The sequence below is a fragment of the Pseudophryne corroboree genome, chromosome 3 (assembly GCF_028390025.1).
Source record: "Pseudophryne corroboree isolate aPseCor3 chromosome 3, aPseCor3.hap2, whole genome shotgun sequence".
Classification (NCBI taxonomy): domain Eukaryota; kingdom Metazoa; phylum Chordata; class Amphibia; order Anura; family Myobatrachidae; genus Pseudophryne; species Pseudophryne corroboree.
In genome coordinates, this window is record NC_086446.1 from 146,068,072 (window position 1) to 146,095,307 (window position 27,236).

The 27,236-nt window shown below is 33.6% G+C and overlaps 6 non-coding genes across 6 annotated transcripts; all 6 read left to right on the top strand.

Annotated features, from left to right (window-relative positions):
* Positions 1-829: 829 nt before the first annotated feature.
* Positions 830-917, top strand: TRNAL-AAG (transfer RNA leucine (anticodon AAG)). Its single transcript has one exon. It is a non-coding gene; the product is annotated as a tRNA-Leu (tRNA).
* A 4,181-nt stretch (positions 918-5,098) lies between these two features.
* TRNAL-AAG (transfer RNA leucine (anticodon AAG)) lies at positions 5,099-5,186 on the top strand. The gene has a single exon. It is a non-coding gene; the product is annotated as a tRNA-Leu (tRNA).
* A 2,050-nt stretch (positions 5,187-7,236) lies between these two features.
* TRNAL-AAG (transfer RNA leucine (anticodon AAG)) lies at positions 7,237-7,324 on the top strand. Its single transcript has one exon. It is a non-coding gene; the product is annotated as a tRNA-Leu (tRNA).
* A 4,181-nt stretch (positions 7,325-11,505) lies between these two features.
* Positions 11,506-11,593, top strand: TRNAL-AAG (transfer RNA leucine (anticodon AAG)). The gene has a single exon. It is a non-coding gene; the product is annotated as a tRNA-Leu (tRNA).
* A 2,050-nt stretch (positions 11,594-13,643) lies between these two features.
* Positions 13,644-13,731, top strand: TRNAL-AAG (transfer RNA leucine (anticodon AAG)). The gene has a single exon. It is a non-coding gene; the product is annotated as a tRNA-Leu (tRNA).
* Positions 13,732-18,969: 5,238 nt separating this feature from the next.
* Positions 18,970-19,051, top strand: TRNAL-AAG (transfer RNA leucine (anticodon AAG)). The gene has a single exon. It is a non-coding gene; the product is annotated as a tRNA-Leu (tRNA).
* Positions 19,052-27,236: the final 8,185 nt, after the last annotated feature.

Here is a 27,236-nt window from a genome sequence, read left to right on the forward strand (position 1 = left end):
AACATGACACTTTCTTTCAAGTACTGATTTAAAACAACTATTTTTTTCCCTATAATCTCAACTATATGATCCAGAACTGTGAGCTTTCAGGCAGAAGTGTGCATGAGGTGGCATGGCCAAGCATTCTAAGGTGCTGGACTTAGGCTCCAGTCTCTGCTGAGGCATGGGATCAATTCCCACTGCTGCAATTATAATTTTGCTAATAAAACATCAGTCAGAGATGGCAAAGTGATTTTCTCCACTAATAAGAAAATCAATAATAATAAAGTCCTTTCTCCTCAATATCTGGTCGATATGATCCTGATGCATGAACTAAAATTCAGCACTGTCTAAGGTGCTGGATTAAGGTTCCAGTTTCTTTGGAGGCATTGGTTCAAAACCTACTGCCGCCATAATTATTTTTCCTAAGAAAAAATAAGTCATTGATGTCAAAGTGTTTTTCTCTGCTAAACAGCAAATCAATAATTAAAAAAATCCTTTCTCATTAATATTTTATGTCAATTTATGTACTTTTTTTAACCTTCCAAAACGTTTTGTACATAATTTAAACACTTTTGGTATGACACTTCTTTTTAAGTATTGATTTAAAAAAAATGTTTTAACTGTAATCTGAGCTATATGACCCAGATCTGTGAGCTAAGAGTGTCCATGTGGTACCATGGCCGAGCGTTCTAAGGCCACTAAGCTGCTAAAATAAATATTGGTAAATTGAAAAGTTCATCATCTGCCCTAGATTTTAAAACAGTTTATTATAATATCAAGAGTCTTCTCAAACTTTAAAAATAATATGTACAATAATAAACTATGATCTACGCAACTAAGTTAGACATGTGGTATCTTGGCTGAGTGGTCTAAGGCACTGGATTAAGACTCCAGTCTCTTTGGAGGCGTGGGTTCAAATCCCACTGCTGCCATAATTCTTTTCAAGAGAAAACGACAGTCATTGATGTCAAATTCGCTTTTTCTCCACTAAACAGCAAATCAAATATAAAAAATTCTTTCTTATTAATATTGTCTGCTAATTTTGTACCTTTTTATACTTCCTTAACTTTTTGTATTTTAAACACTTAACATGACACTTTTTTTCAAGTATTGATTTAAAACAACATTTTTTTCCCCTATAATCTCAACTATATGATCCAGAACTGTGAGCTTTCAGTCAGAAGTGTGCATGAGGTGGCATGGCCAAGCATTCTAAGGTGCTGGACTTAGGTTCCAGTCTCTGCTGAGGCATGGGATCAATTCCCACTACTGCAATTATGATTTTGCTAATAAAACATCAGTCAGAGATGGCAAAGTGATTTTCTCCACTAATAAGAAAATCAATAATAATAAAGTCATTTCTCCTCAATATTTGGTTGATATGATCCAGATGCATGAGATAAAATTCAGCAGTGTCTAAGGTGCTGGATTAAGGTTCCAGTTTCTTTGGAGGCATTGGTTCAAAACCTACTGCCGCCATAATTATTTTTCCTAAGAAAAAATAAGTCATTGATGTCAAAGTGTTTTTCTCTGCTAAACAGCAAATCAATAATTTAAAAAATCCTTTCTCATTAATATTTTATGTCAATTTATGTACTTTTTTTAACCTTCCAAAACGTTTTGTACATAATTTAAACACTTTTGGTATGACACTTCTTTTTAAGTATTGATTTAAAAAAATGTTTTTACTGTAATCTGAGCTATATGACCCAGATCTGTGAGCTAAGAGTGTCCATGTGGTACCATGGCCGAGCGTTCTAAGGCCACTAAGCTGCTAAAATAAAATATTGGTAAATTGAAAAGTTCATCATCTGCCCTAGATTTTAAAACAGTTTATTATAATATCAAGAGTCTTCTCAAACTTTAAAAATAATATGTATAATAATAAACTATGATCTACGGAAAAAGGTTAGACATGTGGTAGCATGGCAGAGCGGTCTAAAGCACTGGATTAAGGCTCCAGTTTGTTCGGAGGCCTGGGTTCAAATCCCACTGCTACCATAATTTGTTTCAAGAGAAAACAATAGTCATTGATGTCAAATTCGTTTTTCTCCACTAAACAGCAAATCAAATATAAAAAAATATTTCTTATTAATATTGTCTACTAATTTTGTACCTTTTTATACTTCCTTAACTTTTTGTATTTTAAACACTTAACATGACACTTTTTTTCAAGTATTGATTTAAAACAACATTTTTTCCCCCTATAATCTCAACTATATGATCCAGAACTGTGAGCTTTCAGTCAGAAGTGTGCATGAGGTGGCATGGCCAAGCATTCTAAGGTGCTGGACTTAGGCTCCAGTCTCTGCTGAGGCATGGGATCAATTCCCACTACTGCAAGTATAAGTTTGCTAATAAATCAGTCAGAGATGGCAAAGTGATTTTCTCCACTAATAAGAAAATCAATAATAATAAAGTCCTTTCTCCTCAATATCTGGTTGATATGATCCAGATGCATAAGATAAAATTCAGCAGTGTCTAAGGTGCTGGATTAAAGTTCCAGTTTCTTTGGAGGCATTGGTTCAAAACCTACTGCCGCCATAATTATTTTTCCTAAGAAAAAACAAGTCATTGATGTCAAAGTTTTTTTCTCTACTAAACAGCAAATCAATAATTAAAAAAATCCTTTCTCATTAATAATTTATGTCAATTTATGTACTTTTTTTTAACCTTCCAAAACCTTTTGTACATAATTTAAACACTTTTGGTATGACACTTCTTTTTAAGTATTGATTTAAAAAAATGTTTTTACTGTAATCTGAGTTATATGACCCAGATCCGTGAGCTAATAGTGTCCATGTGGTACCATGGCCAAGCGGTCTAAGGCCACTAAGCTGCTAAAATAAAATATTGGTAAATTGAACAGTTCATCATCTGCCCTAGATTTTAAAACAGTTTCTTATAATTTCAAGAGTCTTCTCAAACTTTAAAAATGATATGTATAATAATAAACTATGATCTATGGAGTCAAGTTAGGCATGTGGTAGCATGGCTGAGCGGTCTAAGGCACTGGATTAAAGCCACAGTCTCTTTGGGGGCGTGGGTTCAAATCCCACTGCTGTCATAATTCTTTTAAAGAGAAAACGACAGTCATTGATGTCAAATTCGTTTTTCTCCACTAAACAGCAAATCAAATATAAAAAACTCTTTCTTATTAATATTGTCTGCTAATTTTGTACCTTTTTATACTTCCTTAACTTTTTGTATTTTAAACACTTAACATGACACTTTTTTTCAAGTATTGATTTAAAACAACATTTTTTTTCCTATAATCTCAACTATATGATCCAGAACAGTGAGCTTTCAGTCGAAGTGTCCATGTGGTGGCATGGCCAGGCATTCTAAGGTGCTGGACTTAGGCTCCCATCTTTGCTGAGGCATGGGATCAATTCCCACTGTTGCAATTATGATTTTGCTAATAAAACATCAGTCAGAGATGGCAAAGTGATTTTCTCCACTAATAAGAAAATCAATAATAATAAAGTCCTTTCTCCTCAATATCTGGTTGATATGATCCAGATGCATGAGATAAAATTCAGCACTGTCTAAGGTGCTGGATTAAGGTTCCAGTTTCTTTGGAGGCATTGGTTCAAAACCTACTGCCACCATAATTATTTTTCCTAAGAAAAAATAAGTCATTGATATCAAAGTGTTTTTCTCTGCTAAACAGCAAATCAATAATTTAAAAAATCCTTTCTCATTAATATTTTATGTCAATTTATGTACTTTTTTTAACCTTCCAAAACGTTTTGTACATAATTTAAACACTTTTGGTATGACACTTCTTTTTAAGTATTGATTTAAAAAAATGTTTTTACTGTAATCTGAGCTATATGACCCAGATCTGTGAGCTAAGAGTGTCCATGTGGTACCATGGCCGAGCGGTCTAAGGCAACTAAGATGCTAAAATAAAATATTGGTAACTTGAACAGTTCATCATCTGCCCTAGATTTTAAAACAGTTTCTTATAATTTCAAGAGTCTTCTCAAACTTTAAAAATTATATGTATAATAATAAACTATGATCTATGGAGAGAAGTTAGGCATGTGGAAGCATGGCTGAGCAGTCTAAGGCACTGGTAAAAAGCTTCAGTCTCTTTGGAGGTGTGGGTTCAAATACCACTGCTGTCATAATTCTTTTCAAGAGAAAACGACAGTCTTTGATGTCAAATTCGTTTTTCTCCACTAAACAGCAAATCAAATATAAAAAATTCTTTCTTATTAATATTGTCTGCTAATTTTGTACCTTTTTATACTTCCTTAACTTTTTGTATTTTAAACACTTAACATGACACTTTCTTTCAAGTACTGATTTAAAACAACTATTTTTTTCCCTATAATCTCAACTATATGATCCAGAACTGTGAGCTTTCAGGCAGAAGTGTGCATGAGGTGGCATGGCCAAGCATTCTAAGGTGCTGGACTTAGGCTCCAGTCTCTGCTGAGGCATGGGATCAATTCCAACTGCTGCAATTATGATTTTGCTAATAAAACATCAGTCAGAGATGGCAAAGTGATTTTCTCCACTAATAAGAAAATCAATAATAATAAAGTCCTTTCTCCTCAATATCTGGTCGATATGATCCTGATGCATGAACTAAAATTCAGCACTGTCTAAGGTGCTGGATTAAGGTTCCAGTTTCTTTGGAGGCATTGGTTCAAAACCTACTGCCGCCATAATTATTTTTCCTAAGAAAAAATAAGTCATTGATGTCAAAGAGTTTTTCTCTGCTAAACAGCAAATCAATAATTAAAAAAATCCTTTCTCATTAATATTTTATGTCAATTTATGTACTTTTTTTAACCTTCCAAAACGTTTTGTACATAATTTAAACACTTTTGGTATGACACTTCTTTTTAAGTATTGATTTAAAAAAAATGTTTTAACTGTAATCTGAGCTATATGACCCAGATCTGTGAGCTAAGAGTGTCCATGTGGTACCATGGCCGAGCGTTCTAAGGCCACTAAGCTGCTAAAATAAATATTGGTAAATTGAAAAGTTCATCATCTGCCCTAGATTTTAAAACAGTTTATTATAATATCAAGAGTCTTCTCAAACTTTAAAAATAATATGTACAATAATAAACTATGATCTACGCAACTAAGTTAGACATGTGGTATCTTGGCTGAGTGGTCTAAGGCACTGGATTAAGACTCCAGTCTCTTTGGAGGCGTGGGTTCAAATCCCACTGCTGCCATAATTCTTTTCAAGAGAAAACGACAGTCATTGATGTCAAATTCGCTTTTTCTCCACTAAACAGCAAATCAAATATAAAAAATTCTTTCTTATTAATATTGTCTGCTAATTTTGTACCTTTTTATACTTCCTTAACTTTTTGTATTTTAAACACTTAACATGACACTTTTTTTCAAGTATTGATTTAAAACAACATTTTTTTTTCCCTATAATCTCAACTATATGATCCAGAACTGTGAGCTTTCAGTCAGAAGTGTGCATGAGGTGGCATGGCCAAGCATTCTAAGGTGCTGGACTTAGGTTCCAGTCTCTGCTGAGGCATGGGATCAATTCCCACTACTGCAATTATGATTTTGCTAATAAAACATCAGTCAGAGATGGCAAAGTGATTTTCTCCACTAATAAGAAAATCAATAATAATAAAGTCATTTCTCCTCAATATTTGGTTGATATGATCCAGATGCATGAGATAAAATTCAGCAGTGTCTAAGGTGCTGGATTAAGGTTCCAGTTTCTTTGGAGGCATTGGTTCAAAACCTACTGCCGCCATAATTATTTTTCCTAAGAAAAAATAAGTCATTGATGTCAAAGTGTTTTTCTCTGCTAAACAGCAAATCAATAATTTAAAAAATCCTTTCTCATTAATATTTTATGTCAATTTATGTACTTTTTTTAACCTTCCAAAACGTTTTGTACATAATTTAAACACTTTTGGTATGACACTTCTTTTTAAGTATTGATTTAAAAAAATGTTTTTACTGTAATCTGAGCTATATGACCCAGATCTGTGAGCTAAGAGTGTCCATGTGGTACCATGGCCGAGCGGTCTAAGGCAACTAAGATGCTAAAATAAAATATTGGTAACTTGAACAGTTCATCATCTGCCCTAGATTTTAAAACAGTTTCTTATAATTTCAAGAGTCTTCTCAAACTTTAAAAATTATATGTATAATAATAAACTATGATCTATGGAGAGAAGTTAGGCATGTGGAAGCATGGCTGAGCAGTCTAAGGCACTGGTAAAAAGCTTCAGTCTCTTTGGAGGTGTGGGTTCAAATACCACTGCTGTCATAATTCTTTTCAAGAGAAAACGACAGTCTTTGATGTCAAATTCGTTTTTCTCCACTAAACAGCAAATCAAATATAAAAAATTCTTTCTTATTAATATTGTCTGCTAATTTTGTACCTTTTTATACTTCCTTAACTTTTTGTATTTTAAACACTTAACATGACACTTTCTTTCAAGTACTGATTTAAAACAACTATTTTTTTCCCTATAATCTCAACTATATGATCCAGAACTGTGAGCTTTCAGGCAGAAGTGTGCATGAGGTGGCATGGCCAAGCATTCTAAGGTGCTGGACTTAGGCTCCAGTCTCTGCTGAGGCATGGGATCAATTCCCACTGCTGCAATTATAATTTTGCTAATAAAACATCAGTCAGAGATGGCAAAGTGATTTTCTCCACTAATAAGAAAATCAATAATAATAAAGTCCTTTCTCCTCAATATCTGGTCGATATGATCCTGATGCATGAACTAAAATTCAGCACTGTCTAAGGTGCTGGATTAAGGTTCCAGTTTCTTTGGAGGCATTGGTTCAAAACCTACTGCCGCCATAATTATTTTTCCTAAGAAAAAATAAGTCATTGATGTCAAAGTGTTTTTCTCTGCTAAACAGCAAATCAATAATTAAAAAAATCCTTTCTCATTAATATTTTATGTCAATTTATGTACTTTTTTTAACCTTCCAAAACGTTTTGTACATAATTTAAACACTTTTGGTATGACACTTCTTTTTAAGTATTGATTTAAAAAAAATGTTTTAACTGTAATCTGAGCTATATGACCCAGATCTGTGAGCTAAGAGTGTCCATGTGGTACCATGGCCGAGCGTTCTAAGGCCACTAAGCTGCTAAAATAAATATTGGTAAATTGAAAAGTTCATCATCTGCCCTAGATTTTAAAACAGTTTATTATAATATCAAGAGTCTTCTCAAACTTTAAAAATAATATGTACAATAATAAACTATGATCTACGCAACTAAGTTAGACATGTGGTATCTTGGCTGAGTGGTCTAAGGCACTGGATTAAGACTCCAGTCTCTTTGGAGGCGTGGGTTCAAATCCCACTGCTGCCATAATTCTTTTCAAGAGAAAACGACAGTCATTGATGTCAAATTCGCTTTTTCTCCACTAAACAGCAAATCAAATATAAAAAATTCTTTCTTATTAATATTGTCTGCTAATTTTGTACCTTTTTATACTTCCTTAACTTTTTGTATTTTAAACACTTAACATGACACTTTTTTTCAAGTATTGATTTAAAACAACATTTTTTTCCCCTATAATCTCAACTATATGATCCAGAACTGTGAGCTTTCAGTCAGAAGTGTGCATGAGGTGGCATGGCCAAGCATTCTAAGGTGCTGGACTTAGGTTCCAGTCTCTGCTGAGGCATGGGATCAATTCCCACTACTGCAATTATGATTTTGCTAATAAAACATCAGTCAGAGATGGCAAAGTGATTTTCTCCACTAATAAGAAAATCAATAATAATAAAGTCATTTCTCCTCAATATTTGGTTGATATGATCCAGATGCATGAGATAAAATTCAGCAGTGTCTAAGGTGCTGGATTAAGGTTCCAGTTTCTTTGGAGGCATTGGTTCAAAACCTACTGCCGCCATAATTATTTTTCCTAAGAAAAAATAAGTCATTGATGTCAAAGTGTTTTTCTCTGCTAAACAGCAAATCAATAATTTAAAAAATCCTTTCTCATTAATATTTTATGTCAATTTATGTACTTTTTTTAACCTTCCAAAACGTTTTGTACATAATTTAAACACTTTTGGTATGACACTTCTTTTTAAGTATTGATTTAAAAAAATGTTTTTACTGTAATCTGAGCTATATGACCCAGATCTGTGAGCTAAGAGTGTCCATGTGGTACCATGGCCGAGCGTTCTAAGGCCACTAAGCTGCTAAAATAAAATATTGGTAAATTGAAAAGTTCATCATCTGCCCTAGATTTTAAAACAGTTTATTATAATATCAAGAGTCTTCTCAAACTTTAAAAATAATATGTATAATAATAAACTATGATCTACGGAAAAAGGTTAGACATGTGGTAGCATGGCAGAGCGGTCTAAAGCACTGGATTAAGGCTCCAGTTTGTTCGGAGGCCTGGGTTCAAATCCCACTGCTACCATAATTTGTTTCAAGAGAAAACAATAGTCATTGATGTCAAATTCGTTTTTCTCCACTAAACAGCAAATCAAATATAAAAAATTATTTCTTATTAATATTGTCTACTAATTTTGTACCTTTTTATACTTCCTTAACTTTTTGTATTTTAAACACTTAACATGACACTTTTTTTCAAGTATTGATTTAAAACAACATTTTTTCCCCCTATAATCTCAACTATATGATCCAGAACTGTGAGCTTTCAGTCAGAAGTGTGCATGAGGTGGCATGGCCAAGCATTCTAAGGTGCTGGACTTAGGCTCCAGTCTCTGCTGAGGCATGGGATCAATTCCCACTACTGCAAGTATAAGTTTGCTAATAAATCAGTCAGAGATGGCAAAGTGATTTTCTCCACTAATAAGAAAATCAATAATAATAAAGTCCTTTCTCCTCAATATCTGGTTGATATGATCCAGATGCATAAGATAAAATTCAGCAGTGTCTAAGGTGCTGGATTAAAGTTCCAGTTTCTTTGGAGGCATTGGTTCAAAACCTACTGCCGCCATAATTATTTTTCCTAAGAAAAAACAAGTCATTGATGTCAAAGTTTTTTTCTCTACTAAACAGCAAATCAATAATTAAAAAAATCCTTTCTCATTAATAATTTATGTCAATTTATGTACTTTTTTTTAACCTTCCAAAACCTTTTGTACATAATTTAAACACTTTTGGTATGACACTTCTTTTTAAGTATTGATTTAAAAAAATGTTTTTACTGTAATCTGAGTTATATGACCCAGATCCGTGAGCTAATAGTGTCCATGTGGTACCATGGCCAAGCGGTCTAAGGCCACTAAGCTGCTAAAATAAAATATTGGTAAATTGAACAGTTCATCATCTGCCCTAGATTTTAAAACAGTTTCTTATAATTTCAAGAGTCTTCTCAAACTTTAAAAATGATATGTATAATAATAAACTATGATCTATGGAGTCAAGTTAGGCATGTGGTAGCATGGCTGAGCGGTCTAAGGCACTGGATTAAAGCCACAGTCTCTTTGGGGGCGTGGGTTCAAATCCCACTGCTGTCATAATTCTTTTAAAGAGAAAACGACAGTCATTGATGTCAAATTCGTTTTTCTCCACTAAACAGCAAATCAAATATAAAAAACTCTTTCTTATTAATATTGTCTGCTAATTTTGTACCTTTTTATACTTCCTTAACTTTTTGTATTTTAAACACTTAACATGACACTTTTTTTCAAGTATTGATTTAAAACAACATTTTTTTTCCTATAATCTCAACTATATGATCCAGAACAGTGAGCTTTCAGTCGAAGTGTCCATGTGGTGGCATGGCCAGGCATTCTAAGGTGCTGGACTTAGGCTCCCATCTTTGCTGAGGCATGGGATCAATTCCCACTGTTGCAATTATGATTTTGCTAATAAAACATCAGTCAGAGATGGCAAAGTGATTTTCTCCACTAATAAGAAAATCAATAATAATAAAGTCCTTTCTCCTCAATATCTGGTTGATATGATCCAGATGCATGAGATAAAATTCAGCACTGTCTAAGGTGCTGGATTAAGGTTCCAGTTTCTTTGGAGGCATTGGTTCAAAACCTACTGCCACCATAATTATTTTTCCTAAGAAAAAATAAGTCATTGATATCAAAGTGTTTTTCTCTGCTAAACAGCAAATCAATAATTTAAAAAATCCTTTCTCATTAATATTTTATGTCAATTTATGTACTTTTTTTAACCTTCCAAAACGTTTTGTACATAATTTAAACACTTTTGGTATGACACTTCTTTTTAAGTATTGATTTAAAAAAATGTTTTTACTGTAATCTGAGCTATATGACCCAGATCTGTGAGCTAAGAGTGTCCATGTGGTACCATGGCCGAGCGGTCTAAGGCAACTAAGATGCTAAAATAAAATATTGGTAACTTGAACAGTTCATCATCTGCCCTAGATTTTAAAACAGTTTCTTATAATTTCAAGAGTCTTCTCAAACTTTAAAAATTATATGTATAATAATAAACTATGATCTATGGAGAGAAGTTAGGCATGTGGAAGCATGGCTGAGCAGTCTAAGGCACTGGTAAAAAGCTTCAGTCTCTTTGGAGGTGTGGGTTCAAATACCACTGCTGTCATAATTCTTTTCAAGAGAAAACGACAGTCTTTGATGTCAAATTCGTTTTTCTCCACTAAACAGCAAATCAAATATAAAAAATTCTTTCTTATTAATATTGTCTGCTAATTTTGTACCTTTTTATACTTCCTTAACTTTTTGTATTTTAAACACTTAACATGACACTTTCTTTCAAGTACTGATTTAAAACAACTATTTTTTTCCCTATAATCTCAACTATATGATCCAGAACTGTGAGCTTTCAGGCAGAAGTGTGCATGAGGTGGCATGGCCAAGCATTCTAAGGTGCTGGACTTAGGCTCCAGTCTCTGCTGAGGCATGGGATCAATTCCAACTGCTGCAATTATGATTTTGCTAATAAAACATCAGTCAGAGATGGCAAAGTGATTTTCTCCACTAATAAGAAAATCAATAATAATAAAGTCCTTTCTCCTCAATATCTGGTCGATATGATCCTGATGCATGAACTAAAATTCAGCACTGTCTAAGGTGCTGGATTAAGGTTCCAGTTTCTTTGGAGGCATTGGTTCAAAACCTACTGCCGCCATAATTATTTTTCCTAAGAAAAAATAAGTCATTGATGTCAAAGAGTTTTTCTCTGCTAAACAGCAAATCAATAATTAAAAAAATCCTTTCTCATTAATATTTTATGTCAATTTATGTACTTTTTTTAACCTTCCAAAACGTTTTGTACATAATTTAAACACTTTTGGTATGACACTTCTTTTTAAGTATTGATTTAAAAAAAATGTTTTAACTGTAATCTGAGCTATATGACCCAGATCTGTGAGCTAAGAGTGTCCATGTGGTACCATGGCCGAGCGTTCTAAGGCCACTAAGCTGCTAAAATAAATATTGGTAAATTGAAAAGTTCATCATCTGCCCTAGATTTTAAAACAGTTTATTATAATATCAAGAGTCTTCTCAAACTTTAAAAATAATATGTACAATAATAAACTATGATCTACGCAACTAAGTTAGACATGTGGTATCTTGGCTGAGTGGTCTAAGGCACTGGATTAAGACTCCAGTCTCTTTGGAGGCGTGGGTTCAAATCCCACTGCTGCCATAATTCTTTTCAAGAGAAAACGACAGTCATTGATGTCAAATTCGCTTTTTCTCCACTAAACAGCAAATCAAATATAAAAAATTCTTTCTTATTAATATTGTCTGCTAATTTTGTACCTTTTTATACTTCCTTAACTTTTTGTATTTTAAACACTTAACATGACACTTTTTTTCAAGTATTGATTTAAAACAACATTTTTTTTTCCCTATAATCTCAACTATATGATCCAGAACTGTGAGCTTTCAGTCAGAAGTGTGCATGAGGTGGCATGGCCAAGCATTCTAAGGTGCTGGACTTAGGTTCCAGTCTCTGCTGAGGCATGGGATCAATTCCCACTACTGCAATTATGATTTTGCTAATAAAACATCAGTCAGAGATGGCAAAGTGATTTTCTCCACTAATAAGAAAATCAATAATAATAAAGTCATTTCTCCTCAATATTTGGTTGATATGATCCAGATGCATGAGATAAAATTCAGCAGTGTCTAAGGTGCTGGATTAAGGTTCCAGTTTCTTTGGAGGCATTGGTTCAAAACCTACTGCCGCCATAATTATTTTTCCTAAGAAAAAATAAGTCATTGATGTCAAAGTGTTTTTCTCTGCTAAACAGCAAATCAATAATTTAAAAAATCCTTTCTCATTAATATTTTATGTCAATTTATGTACTTTTTTTAACCTTCCAAAACGTTTTGTACATAATTTAAACACTTTTGGTATGACACTTCTTTTTAAGTATTGATTTAAAAAAATGTTTTTACTGTAATCTGAGCTATATGACCCAGATCTGTGAGCTAAGAGTGTCCATGTGGTACCATGGCCGAGCGGTCTAAGGCAACTAAGATGCTAAAATAAAATATTGGTAACTTGAACAGTTCATCATCTGCCCTAGATTTTAAAACAGTTTCTTATAATTTCAAGAGTCTTCTCAAACTTTAAAAATTATATGTATAATAATAAACTATGATCTATGGAGAGAAGTTAGGCATGTGGAAGCATGGCTGAGCAGTCTAAGGCACTGGTAAAAAGCTTCAGTCTCTTTGGAGGTGTGGGTTCAAATACCACTGCTGTCATAATTCTTTTCAAGAGAAAACGACAGTCTTTGATGTCAAATTCGTTTTTCTCCACTAAACAGCAAATCAAATATAAAAAATTCTTTCTTATTAATATTGTCTGCTAATTTTGTACCTTTTTATACTTCCTTAACTTTTTGTATTTTAAACACTTAACATGACACTTTCTTTCAAGTACTGATTTAAAACAACTATTTTTTTCCCTATAATCTCAACTATATGATCCAGAACTGTGAGCTTTCAGGCAGAAGTGTGCATGAGGTGGCATGGCCAAGCATTCTAAGGTGCTGGACTTAGGCTCCAGTCTCTGCTGAGGCATGGGATCAATTCCCACTGCTGCAATTATGATTTTGCTAATAAAACATCAGTCAGAGATGGCAAAGTGATTTTCTCCACTAATAAGAAAATCAATAATAATAAAGTCCTTTCTCCTCAATATCTGGTCGATATGATCCTGATGCATGAACTAAAATTCAGCACTGTCTAAGGTGCTGGATTAAGGTTCCAGTTTCTTTGGAGGCATTGGTTCAAAACCTACTGCCGCCATAATTATTTTTCCTAAGAAAAAATAAGTCATTGATGTCAAAGTGTTTTTCTCTGCTAAACAGCAAATCAATAATTAAAAAAATCCTTTCTCATTAATATTTTATGTCAATTTATGTACTTTTTTTAACCTTCCAAAACGTTTTGTACATAATTTAAACACTTTTGGTATGACACTTCTTTTTAAGTATTGATTTAAAAAAAATGTTTTAACTGTAATCTGAGCTATATGACCCAGATCTGTGAGCTAAGAGTGTCCATGTGGTACCATGGCCGAGCGTTCTAAGGCCACTAAGCTGCTAAAATAAATATTGGTAAATTGAAAAGTTCATCATCTGCCCTAGATTTTAAAACAGTTTATTATAATATCAAGAGTCTTCTCAAACTTTAAAAATAATATGTACAATAATAAACTATGATCTACGCAACTAAGTTAGACATGTGGTATCTTGGCTGAGTGGTCTAAGGCACTGGATTAAGACTCCAGTCTCTTTGGAGGCGTGGGTTCAAATCCCACTGCTGCCATAATTCTTTTCAAGAGAAAACGACAGTCATTGATGTCAAATTCGCTTTTTCTCCACTAAACAGCAAATCAAATATAAAAAATTCTTTCTTATTAATATTGTCTGCTAATTTTGTACCTTTTTATACTTCCTTAACTTTTTGTATTTTAAACACTTAACATGACACTTTTTTTCAAGTATTGATTTAAAACAACATTTTTTTCCCCTATAATCTCAACTATATGATCCAGAACTGTGAGCTTTCAGGCAGAAGTGTGCATGAGGTGGCATGGCCAAGCATTCTAAGGTGCTGGACTTAGGTTCCAGTCTCTGCTGAGGCATGGGATCAATTCCCACTACTGCAATTATGATTTTGCTAATAAAACATCAGTCAGAGATGGCAAAGTGATTTTCTCCACTAATAAGAAAATCAATAATAATAAAGTCATTTCTCCTCAATATTTGGTTGATATGATCCAGATGCATGAGATAAAATTCAGCAGTGTCTAAGGTGCTGGATTAAGGTTCCAGTTTCTTTGGAGGCATTGGTTCAAAACCTACTGCCGCCATAATTATTTTTCCTAAGAAAAAATAAGTCATTGATGTCAAAGTGTTTTTCTCTGCTAAACAGCAAATCAATAATTTAAAAAATCCTTTCTCATTAATATTTTATGTCAATTTATGTACTTTTTTTAACCTTCCAAAACGTTTTGTACATAATTTAAACACTTTTGGTATGACACTTCTTTTTAAGTATTGATTTAAAAAAATGTTTTTACTGTAATCTGAGCTATATGACCCAGATCTGTGAGCTAAGAGTGTCCATGTGGTACCATGGCCGAGCGTTCTAAGGCCACTAAGCTGCTAAAATAAAATATTGGTAAATTGAAAAGTTCATCATCTGCCCTAGATTTTAAAACAGTTTATTATAATATCAAGAGTCTTCTCAAACTTTAAAAATAATATGTATAATAATAAACTATGATCTACGGAAAAAGGTTAGACATGTGGTAGCATGGCAGAGCGGTCTAAAGCACTGGATTAAGGCTCCAGTTTGTTCGGAGGCCTGGGTTCAAATCCCACTGCTACCATAATTTGTTTCAAGAGAAAACAATAGTCATTGATGTCAAATTCGTTTTTCTCCACTAAACAGCAAATCAAATATAAAAAATTATTTCTTATTAATATTGTCTACTAATTTTGTACCTTTTTATACTTCCTTAACTTTTTGTATTTTAAACACTTAACATGACACTTTTTTTCAAGTATTGATTTAAAACAACATTTTTTCCCCCTATAATCTCAACTATATGATCCAGAACTGTGAGCTTTCAGTCAGAAGTGTGCATGAGGTGGCATGGCCAAGCATTCTAAGGTGCTGGACTTAGGCTCCAGTCTCTGCTGAGGCATGGGATCAATTCCCACTACTGCAAGTATAAGTTTGCTAATAAATCAGTCAGAGATGGCAAAGTGATTTTCTCCACTAATAAGAAAATCAATAATAATAAAGTCCTTTCTCCTCAATATCTGGTTGATATGATCCAGATGCATGAGATAAAATTCAGCAGTGTCTAAGGTGCTGGATTAAAGTTCCAGTTTCTTTGGAGGCATTGGTTCAAAACCTACTGCCGCCATAATTATTTTTCCTAAGAAAAAACAAGTCATTGATGTCAAAGTTTTTTTCTCTACTAAACAGCAAATCAATAATTAAAAAAATCCTTTCTCATTAATAATTTATGTCAATTTATGTACTTTTTTTTAACCTTCCAAAACCTTTTGTACATAATTTAAACACTTTTGGTATGACACTTCTTTTTAAGTATTGATTTAAAAAAATGTTTTTACTGTAATCTGAGTTATATGACCCAGATCCGTGAGCTAATAGTGTCCATGTGGTACCATGGCCAAGCGGTCTAAGGCCACTAAGCTGCTAAAATAAAATATTGGTAAATTGAACAGTTCATCATCTGCCCTAGATTTTAAAACAGTTTCTTATAATTTCAAGAGTCTTCTCAAACTTTAAAAATGATATGTATAATAATAAACTATGATCTATGGAGTCAAGTTAGGCATGTTGTAGCATGGCTGAGCGGTCTAAGGCACTGGATTAAAGCCACAGTCTCTTTGGGGGCGTGGGTTCAAATCCCACTGCTGTCATAATTCTTTTAAAGAGAAAACGACAGTCATTGATGTCAAATTCGTTTTTCTCCACTAAACAGCAAATCAAATATAAAAAACTCTTTCTTATTAATATTGTCTGCTAATTTTGTACCTTTTTATACTTCCTTAACTTTTTGTATTTTAAACACTTAACATGACACTTTTTTTCAAGTATTGATTTAAAACAACATTTTTTTTCCTATAATCTCAACTATATGATCCAGAACAGTGAGCTTTCAGTCGAAGTGTCCATGTGGTGGCATGGCCAGGCATTCTAAGGTGCTGGACTTAGGCTCCCATCTTTGCTGAGGCATGGGATCAATTCCCACTGTTGCAATTATGATTTTGCTAATAAAACATCAGTCAGAGATGGCAAAGTGATTTTCTCCACTAATAAGAAAATCAATAATAATAAAGTCCTTTCTCCTCAATATCTGGTCGATATGTTCCAGATGCATGAACTAAAATTCAGCACTGTCTAAAGTGCTGGATTAAGGTTCCAGTTTCTTTGGAGGCATTGGTTCAAAACCTACTGCCGCCATAATTATTTTTCCTAAGAAAAAATAAGTCATTGATGTCAAAGTGTTTTTCTCTGCTAAACAGCAAATCAATAATTTAAAAAATCCTTTCTCATTAATATTTTATGTCAATTTATGTACTTTCTTTAACCTTCCAAAACGTTTTGTACATAATTTAAACACTTTTGGTATGACACTTCTTTTTAAGTATTGATTTAAAAAAAATGTTTTTACTGTAATCTGAGCTATATGACCCAGATCTGTGAGCTAAGAGTGTCCATGTGGTACCATGGCCGAGCGTTCTAAGGCCACTAAGCTGCTAAAATAAAATATTGGTAAATTGAAAAGTTCATCATCTGCCCTAGATTTTAAAACAGTTTATTATAATATCAAGAGTCTTCTCAAACTTTAAAAATAATATGTATAATAATAAACTATGATCTACGGAAAAAGGTTAGACATGTGGTAGCATGGCAGAGCGGTCTAAAGCACTGGATTAAGGCTCCAGTTTGTTCGGAGGCCTGGGTTCAAATCCCACTGCTACCATAATTTGTTTCAAGAGAAAACAATAGTCATTGATGTCATATTCGTTTTTCTCCACTAAACAGCAAATCAAATATAAAAAATTATTTCTTATTAATATTGTCTGCTAATTTTGTACCTTTTTATACTTCCTTAACTTTTTGTATTTTAAACACTTAACATGACACTTTTTTTCAAGTATTGATTTAAAACAACATTTTTTCCTATAATCTCAACTATATGATCCAGAACTATGAGATTTCAGTCAGAAGTGTGCATCAGGTGGCATGGCCAGGCATTCTAAGGTGCTGGACTTAGGCTCCAGTCTCTGCTGAGGCATGGGATCCATTCCCACTGCTGCAATTATGATTTTGCTAATAAAACATCAGTCAGAGATGGCAAAGTGATTTTCTCCACTAATAAGAATATCAATAATAATAAAGTCCTTTCTCCTCAATATCTGGTCGATATGATCCAGATGCATGAACTAAAATTCAGCAGTGTCTAAGGTGCTGTATTAAGGTTCCAGTTTCTTTGGAGTCATTGGTTCAAAACCTACTGCCGCCATAATTATTTTTCCTAAGAAAAAATAAGTCATTGATGTCAAAGTGTTTTTCTCTACTAAACAGCAAATCAATAATAATAAAAATCCTTTCTCATTAATATTTTGTCAATTTATGTACTTTTTTAACCTTCCAAAACGTTTTGTACATAATTTAAACACTTTTGGTATGACACTTCTTTTTAAGTATTGACTTAAAAAAATGTTTTTACTATAATCTGAGCTATATGACCCAGATCTGTGAGCTAAGAGTGTCCATGTGGTACCATAGCCAAGCGGTCTAAGGCCACTAAGCTGCTAAAATAAAATTTTGGTAGGTTGAAAAGTTCATCATCTGCACTAGGTTTTAAAACAGTTTATTATAATTTAAAGTCTTCTAAATCTTTAAAAATAATATGTATAATAATAAACTAGGAGCTACTGAGTCAGGTTAACCATGTGGTAGCATGACCGAGTGGGCTAACGTGCTGGATTAAGGCTCCAGTCTCTTCGGAGGTGTGGGTTTGAGTGCCACTGCTGCCATATTTATTTTCAAGAGAAAACGACAGTCATTGACGTCAAAGTCGTTTTTCTCAACTAAACAGCAAATCAATAATAAAAAATGATTTCTTATTAATATTGTCTGATAATTTTGTACCTTTTTATACTTCCTTAACATTTTGTATTTTAAACACTTAACATGACACTTTTTTTCAAGTATTGATTTAAAACAACAATTTTTTTCCTGTAATCTCAACTATATGATCCAGAACAGTGAGCTTTAAGTTAGAAGTGTCCATGTGGTGGCACGGCCAAGCATTCTAAGATGCTGGACTTAGTCTCCAGTCTCTCTTGAGACATGGTATCGATTCCCACTGCAGCAGTTATGATTTTGCTAATAAAACATCAGTCAGAGATGGCAAAGTTATTTTCTCCACTAATAAGAAAATCAAAAATAATAAAGTCCTTTCTCCTCAATATCTGGTTGATATGATCCAGATGCATGAGATAAAATTCTGCAGTGTCTAAGGTGCTGGATTAGGGTTCCAATTTCTTTGGAGGCATTGGTTCAAAACCTTCTGCCGCCGTAATTATTTTTCCTAAGAAAAAATGTCATTGATGTCAGTGTATTTCTCTACTAAACAGCAAATCAATAATAAAAAAATCCTTTCTCATTAACATTTTACGTCAATTTATGTACTTTTTTAAACTTCCAAAACGTTTTGTACATAATTTAAACACTTTTGGTATGACACTTCTTTTTAAGTATTGATTAAAAAATTTTTTTTTTACTGTAATCTGAGCTATATGACCCAGATCTGTGCGCAAAGAGTGTCCATGTGGTACCATGGCCGAGCGATCTAAGGCCACTAAGCTGCTAAAATAAAATATTGGTAGGTTGAAAAGTTCATAATCTGCACTAGATTTTAAAACAGTTTATTATAATTTCAAGAGTCTTCTAAATCTTTAAAAATAATATGTATAATAATAAACTATGAGCTACTGAGTTTGTTTGCCATGTGGTGGCATGGCCGAGTGGGCTAACGTGCTGGATTAAGGCTCCAGTGTCTTTGGAGGTGTGGGTTCAAGTCCCACTGCTGCCATAATCATTTTCAAGAGAAAACTACAGTTATTGCCATCAAAGTCGTTTTTCTCCACTAAACAGCTAATCAATAATAAAAAATTATTTTTTTATAAATATTGTCTGCTAATTTTGTATTTTTTTATACTTCCTTAACATTTTGTATTTTAAACACTTAACATGACACTTTTTTCAAGTATTAATTTAAAACAACAATTTTTTTTCCTGTAATCTCAACTATATGATCCAGAACTGTGAGCTTTCAGTTAGAAGTGTCCATGTGGTTGCACAGCCAAGCATTCTAAGGTGCTGGACTTAGGCTCCAGTCTTTCTTGAGACATGGGATTGATTCCCACTGCTGCAATTATGATTTTGCTAATAAAACATTAGTCAGAGATGGCAAAGTTATTTTCTCCACTAATAAGAAAATCAATAATAATAAAGTCCTTTCACCTCAATATATGGTCAATATGATCCAGATGCATGAGCTAAAATTCTGCAGTGTTTAAGGTGCTGGATTAGGGTTCCAGTTACTTTGGAGGCATTGGTTCAAAACCTACTGCCGCCATAATTATTTTTCCTAACACTGTATTCCAGATGAATGAACTCATATGGGAGGGTTATAAGAATGGGGCGTAACTGGTATGTTATAAAAATCATTGCTTTTATGTGTATCTGTTGTTGAAGCATTTTGACCCAGGCTTGAGAGGATGTTCCCTCTCAGCATGTATACGGGCATGGCCTTTTTAATAAATAATTATTGATTTTGCTAAATCTATTTTCAATTCATTCTTTTACATAACAACTCAAACAGCAACATGAGGGTTAATTTAATTAACCCTGAAACAGGTATCCAACAGGTGGGGGCTCGGAGTTTGGACCTATGTATCTCAATCTCTTCATCAAATTCTCAAAGGGGTGTGCCAGCCAGCCAGCCAGCAGCTGAGGATGGAAGGAATATCCCAGAATCATTACAGCACTGGTAAGTATAGAATATCATGGTATGTGCTATATTCCAGTACATGCTGTTTCTATACCTGCCAGCTGTCTGTGTGATTTTATATGTAGAATCTGAGAATTAGGAGTGGAGAGATTGACTAAGCTAGGAAAATAACCCAGGGATCTGTTTGTTGTTGTGTAAATATGGTAAAGTAATCACCCTATGAGTAATTCTGTGAGTGAATGCTTGGATTTTTTTAATGGGGTTTGAATGAGTTCCAATCTGAGCTCACAGTTAACGCTGCGAGTGACAGATAAGATAGGGGCCAAATTAAGTAAAAGTACATAGACCACCTTCCCCTTTTAGTCAGCTACACGTGTGCAAGAAGGGTAAATGAAATAAATAAGGTGATTACCCGAGGTTATAGTTGATTATAAGTAATTTGATTAAAAGTTTATACTGTAATACTGTGCAGCTGCTGATTGTTTTAATCATATATGGATTCTGGTAAATAACGGAATCTACGGACTAAAGTCCCAAGTATATTCTGAGTCTGTTTATTAACATTGTTTACTGTGCACAAAAGAACTGAGCAACTCAGGTGTTGTGTTAACCATAACCTAAGTCTGTTTGCTAACATTGTATTGCTTGGCATTAAATTGGCATGTTGCTTTGTGATTGTAGTTTATGATAAGAGGGACTACTGCAGTTTCCCAGTTGACTGACGTGTCGCGTGTGTGAAAGATTGCAGGGATTGCAAATTTTTTAGCGTATGGGAAGGGCAGGGAGGATTACCCCTAAGTGTGCATATCATGTTATGGAAGAAATATTCCATATATGCATAGAGTTTGTACAGTACTGTGATTAATGTTGTGCATTTCAATTATGCTATATAATATTGGCCTGATCAACCAATACTAAGCGTATTTTGAAATCGTCAAAACTGTTGAAATCTGCAAGATATTAAAGTCTGCAAAAGGTTAAAATTTGCAAACTGATTTATTATTTAAGTTATGGGCGTCCAACTTATGAAACGATAAAAGACTATAAAAAACTATGGTACCAAAAGGAACATGCCCTTGTGCTGGCGAATCTGTATGTTTTGTGTTTATGGTGTCTTGTGTGTGGGACATAAAAGTTCAGTGTTTGTTCCGTTAAGTATATTCTCAGATCTGTGTCTAATAGAAACCTTCTGTCTGTGACTGTTTGGCATGGATACAAGTTTTGAAATAAGGTTTATATATATGTGGTGAACTGAGGAAACAAAAGAGTTAATGTCTGTGTTCAAATGGCTTTTGGCAGATCTGTAGTTAAAAATATGTGTTTATCTAATGTTTATCTGATGTTAGTATTTAACTATGAAGCAAAGTTTCCCATATGGGTTTAATACGTAAATATTCTTTAATGCAATATATTGTGAGAAGGTCTGCCAGCAAATTAATGGCTGGATGCCGTGTGTTGTATTGTGATATAAAGAAAAAAAAAGTTTTTTTCTTCTCTGTAAAATAAGTAAAAAGCCTTCAGTCTCCAACGCTGTGTAGCACAGAGAGCTATGGAGCTGCGATAGCCCAGAATCATGCCCCCCTTCCTGCAGCATCCATCATGACGTAGTAAAGAGAAAAAAGTGTTCAGTAAGTTTTGACTTTTTTTCATCTAATAAGATGGATCATAATAAGCAGCACTCTAAATATATTTTGTTCCAACAGCATTTGTAGCACATTTTAAATGTTTGTTATACAAACGATTTACTCTAGTTTTAATATAAGAACTAATATCTTAAACAGATAGTCTGTAGAGAAAGCTGCCAATAATAATAAAAAAAAGTGTAGTTACGGTAGCATAACTGTAATCAGGAAAAATCCCAGCAACATATACAGGCTAGGGATGTCAGCGCTAACAGCATCAAAGCTAAAAGATCTGCATCTAACAGACAGTCAAGAAGACAACGCCCTATTGCTGCAAACAATACAGATTTCTCCCTCTTAGATGTGGGCTGTACGGGGGGAGAGTTTTTCAAAGCTGCTGCAGCTAGAATCATAGGGAAAGATAAAGATATCAGTCTGTAAAGTATATGCTGTAAATCACAGATTGCTACTAGCAATTAATCACTACGCGTCCAGTATTAACATACATTTAGGCAATTCTTCAAATTTATTTGGAAGAAACCTAATTTGTAAGTTACAGTGTAAAATAGGGCATAAAACCTTATGAACATGTTCACTGAGGACCACCTAGCCGCCTTGCACAATTGTTCAAGGGTCTCATATCCTTTACCTCTATGAATGGAGGTAAAGGATATGCTTGCTAAAATCCATAACAAAGTATAGGCATTGATAATATAGATATAGGTTGCAGTAGTTCTTGGTGGACTGCACGATATGCAGTGATGATCCAGGTTCCGTAGCCAGAAAGTGTGGAGATATGATTGTATAAAAAAAGTTATACAGATAATGTGAGCGGTGGTGTTAAGTTTGTAAGTTGATAAGTTTGTGAGTTTACAGGGAATCCGTGTATGTGGCAAGGCATTCCCTAGAATGGATGCAGTCTAAGGAAAGTTTGTAGTTGTGCTTGAAAGCAAGTAAGGAGTGTGGATAAGAGAAGTAGATCTTGTGAAAAGTGGATTGAGTGGACTGGCCAGTCTGAAAGATATTTTAAGATAAGAAAAGAAATGTATAGTATGTTGGTGTAGCTTGTGTGTATGTAATGGTAGAATACAGACTACCCAATGAAAAATTTAATGTTGATGGAATAAATTACATTGTATTGGACTAGATTATGCTAAAGATTTATAGACAATCTTTCTTTGTACTTGCAAAAATAACCTACATTCTTTTTACCTACAGATGGTGTAACCAGTATGTGGATGATATACCTTTGTGCTATAAATTATTTGAAGTATTGGTGTCAGATACTAAACAGTTGTGTTTTCTTGCAGAACAGGACACAAGGTGTCGCAAGACAAAAGTCAACGGTGTGCTGACATAGTTAACTACCTAGGTCATTATTTGGCACTAGGCCAAAGACAGTTAAAACCCTCAGAGGATGGAGCCTTGGTATATATTTATTAATAGATATATATGTATGACCAGATAATAAATCTCTAGAAACAGTAATTTTTTTTGTAAATGCTATGTGCATGAATTCAAGTTCATAACCAAAGAAATTATAGAAGGTAATACAAGATTACACTTTATCATGAGATTACACTTTATCATGAATAAGACATTATGTATACACAGTCAGAGCCAAACCATCAACTTATGTATAAGCAAGAACAAAAGAAAAAAAATATGTTTAAGACTGTGGGTAAGCAGTAGATTTTGTATGATGTGTACATTTTACTTATGACAGTATACAACTTTGATACAGCTGCATACTTGTCTTCCTCACCCCCAAAAGTGGGGAGTATAAGGAATATAATGTGGACGAGTAAGACAATTATAAAGAATTACATTGCATTAAAAAAAAAAACTGACAGTAACAGGATAATAATTTCTCTGGCATCCATAGGGGATAATGGGAAAGTGAATTAGTATTAGTAATAATAAAGTGTTGCTGCCAACTTTTATTAAGGGGAAATGTCATGAGTTATGCACATCTAAGGGTAACTAGCATGAAATAGATTCACAAGCTTTCTATGGTAGTATGAAGTTTAATGGAGAAGTGTACATTGTGTTCTGGCATATGACCAAAAAAACAAATTATGTGATAATGAGAGGGATAGTGATGGTGATGGTGATAAAGAAAGCTATAGCATGTTTACTGCAGATGTTTGGGTTGATTAAAAACAACATTGTTTTAATACAACATAGTTTAATGTTAAAAAAAAGGAACTATAGTATGTGTAACAGGTGTTAACGGGTAAAGTTAAAATAATAAATGGAGTTTGCTGCGCTATTTGAGAAATGAATAATAAGGCCAGATGTGTGATCTATTGTTTCAAAGACAGTAAAGTTTCTTTACTGATAGAAAGAGTTTATAGGAGTTTGGAAAATATTTTGTGTTTAATATGTGTAATGTTGAGAATAAAAAGTCATAATATGACAGGGAAGGTTTAAATAATTAAGCATTATTAATCTACAAAAGAGACAGGAAAGGCAGAATTTGAATCATGGCATGGTCCAATCGTTGGTTCAATAGTGGTAGAATTACACCTAAGCCTCTGCTTAGTCTCTCTTATATATAATTTTTTTTGTTATTCTTTTTGGAATCCAGCAAAGATATATTATCCAGAGCAAAGATATATTATCTAGAGCAAAGATATATTATCTAGAGCAGGGATATATTATCCAGAGACTGATTCAAAACTACAAAATGATTTGACGGTTCAAATGTGTCACACAAATTATTTAAACAGTTACAAGAGTATCAAAAGCTGCAAGAACCTTGGAAAGATATTTAACCAACACGAAAACACACAGTCCGGCACAGGACAAATCACTGAGAGAGTGAAGACAGTGTTATGGTGAGAAGTTGTTTATGTTTCGGTTCCATTACAGATCGCATAGGATGGTCCTGGGCAAGTACCGCTGACTACTGATACAGCCGTTGCAAAGGCTGCAGAAGAAGGACACCTAGATCCATGAGCTTGCAATGAAATAAAAAGGTCAGAGACCAGAGCTTAAAGGAACCTAAAAAAAACAATTGTATGGAGATACAGAAACTGTTACTACTGTTACTACCACAGAGTTATATTTGAATGAACCCTTCAATAGAGATGGAGATGATTATGATCATTGATAATAGACTATGTGCTTATAAGCTAATATCCAACAGAACTTTTAACATTTCTGAAAGTATACAGGAGCGACGTTATTTATAACAGTATTAGGACTTGATTTATTTTTCTTTGAAGAGAAAACGAGCAAACGTGTGGTGTAGGTATGAGTACTCATCCATTATTGGGGATGGGAATTATTTCAATAAGACCCTTCCTTCCTCTTTTCTTTTCTAAGCAGGAAATCCAGAGAGATTTATGACCGGTGTAACAAACACACTTTGAAAAACGTGGTTGTAAGTATTATACTCCACTTGAAGAGAGATGTATAGATTAATGTATGGATAATTTAAATAATTTAGGATATTATTCTGTGGAGTATCCAGTCAAGCAATACCATTAATTGTTGGAAAGATTTTGGGTACTGCTGCTAAATAAATATTATTGCTAATTATTATTATTATAATTGTTAGATATGTATACATAAACACTAGCATTGTATAGTAGCAGGCCAAAGTTCTCTATGTAAGTTACATTTGATGTGATTACCAAAACTTTATAGAGTTGTGATAATAGTGAAACAGGTACATGTGTATAGATACAACAGTATCTCAAGATAAAACCACTAGTGATAATATAAGCTACACATATCAGGTGTATTTCAGGTAGTGGAAATAAAATAGGTAAATAATAAAAAAATAATATTTTTTTTTTATCTTATGCAGATAGGAAAGGTTGATTTAAGGGAATGTGAAAGGATTGTTACAATATACTAACCTAATGTTTCTAGATGTGCTAGATATAATGAGTTAGGTATATAAATAGTAATGGATACATATGATGTTCATTAAAGTTTATGATTTAATAAATGTATTTTACCAGGAGTAGATTCTAAAGCTAAAGAAGATATCATACATAACGGGGAATGTTAGTTGTCACTATGTCCTTAGGATATGATATATAATTGGTTACCTATTAATTCTAAAGATGTTTGTTATTTAAAAAAATTAATTTAGCAATTTTATACAAAACACATAATAACTTGAGAAAAGTTTTCTTGCAGGATGAACTATTCCTAAAAAGAGTAATTGACTCAGTAATCAGGAAACATGTTCCTGCCACCAGAGCATCAATAAAACCTCAAATTGGTAAAGGTGGCTAATAAGTTCTCCTATGGCTAATGAAGTCGTGTGATTAATCAACTGGGAGTTGATTTTTTATTTCATTTAAGTTATTGATAACACGATTGAATTTATGATAGGACATTCCTGGACAGTGGACATTTATGATGATTCCAGGACATTGGACATGAACTATTACGATACCACATTGTTCTACTTTTTTTAATACCACAAATTGGAGGATATTGTTGATTTCCGGAAACAGCACTTTGAGCTCACTGCTGTGCTTATTTGACCAAAGACATTACAGATCCTGATACGTGTATTGCCAAGTATATAAAGGAGGTCCATGATATAAAAGAAGAACTTTAATCAAGGCATTATGATATGGACTGGAAAAGATAAATGTTTAAATCCTAGTATTCAATTTTCAGGATTAGGAAAATGTTTTTTTAAGTATATTGTATGTGATTGTATGTGATGATGTATTCTGTGATGAAGTTTATTCTTTGGTGACCCCGATGTGATTATAGCCATTCGTTTGATGTTCACTGCCTACAAGTGCGGCCTATGTTGTATTTAGCAGGCTACTGTCAGACGCAGAATAGCAATACTACATGAAATTATTATTAGCGAACTATACGTTCCCAAAAATTCTCCTGAGATGACAGGGCACATGGATAATGTCCCTGATCAAAGGGTGGAGCTGTTGAATACTGTGACAGAGACAACCTGCTGAAGGCCTAACAGTTATATATATATGTACTACAGGATAGTATGTATATTATGCATACACCTAATAATCATAATATCAAAGGTGATCTACATTCACTAGTATAGTATAAAAGCATAAGAGAATCCATTTTGTTTATAGCTAGATGATACAGCAGATTCATTTGTATTTCATTTGAACTCTATACAAAGTACAATAACAACTTTGTTGGCTAAGTATTAATTCCACATACGCACATCCGAAGTCCAGTTTAAATTCCTAATAAGGAGACAGCACGAGTCATTCTATCACAAGAATGTATTGGCTAGATATCCCTTGGTTGCCATTGCCAATTGTTCTAATATTGCATAACACTGTATTCCAGATGAATGAACTCATATGGGAGGGTTATAAGAATGGGGCATAACTGGTATGTTATAAAAATCATTGTTTTTAAGTGTATCTGTTGTTGAAGCATTTTGACCCAGGCTTAAGAGGATGTTCCCTCTCAGCCTGTATACAGGCGTGGCCTTTTTAATAAATAATTATTGATTTTGCTAAATCTATTTTCAATTCATTCTTTTACATAACAACTCAAACAGCAACATGAGGGTTAATTTAATTAACCCTGAAACAGGTATCTAACAGTATAATAATAAACTATGAGCTGCTGAGTCAGGTTAGCCATATGGTAGCATGACCGAGTGGGCTAACGTG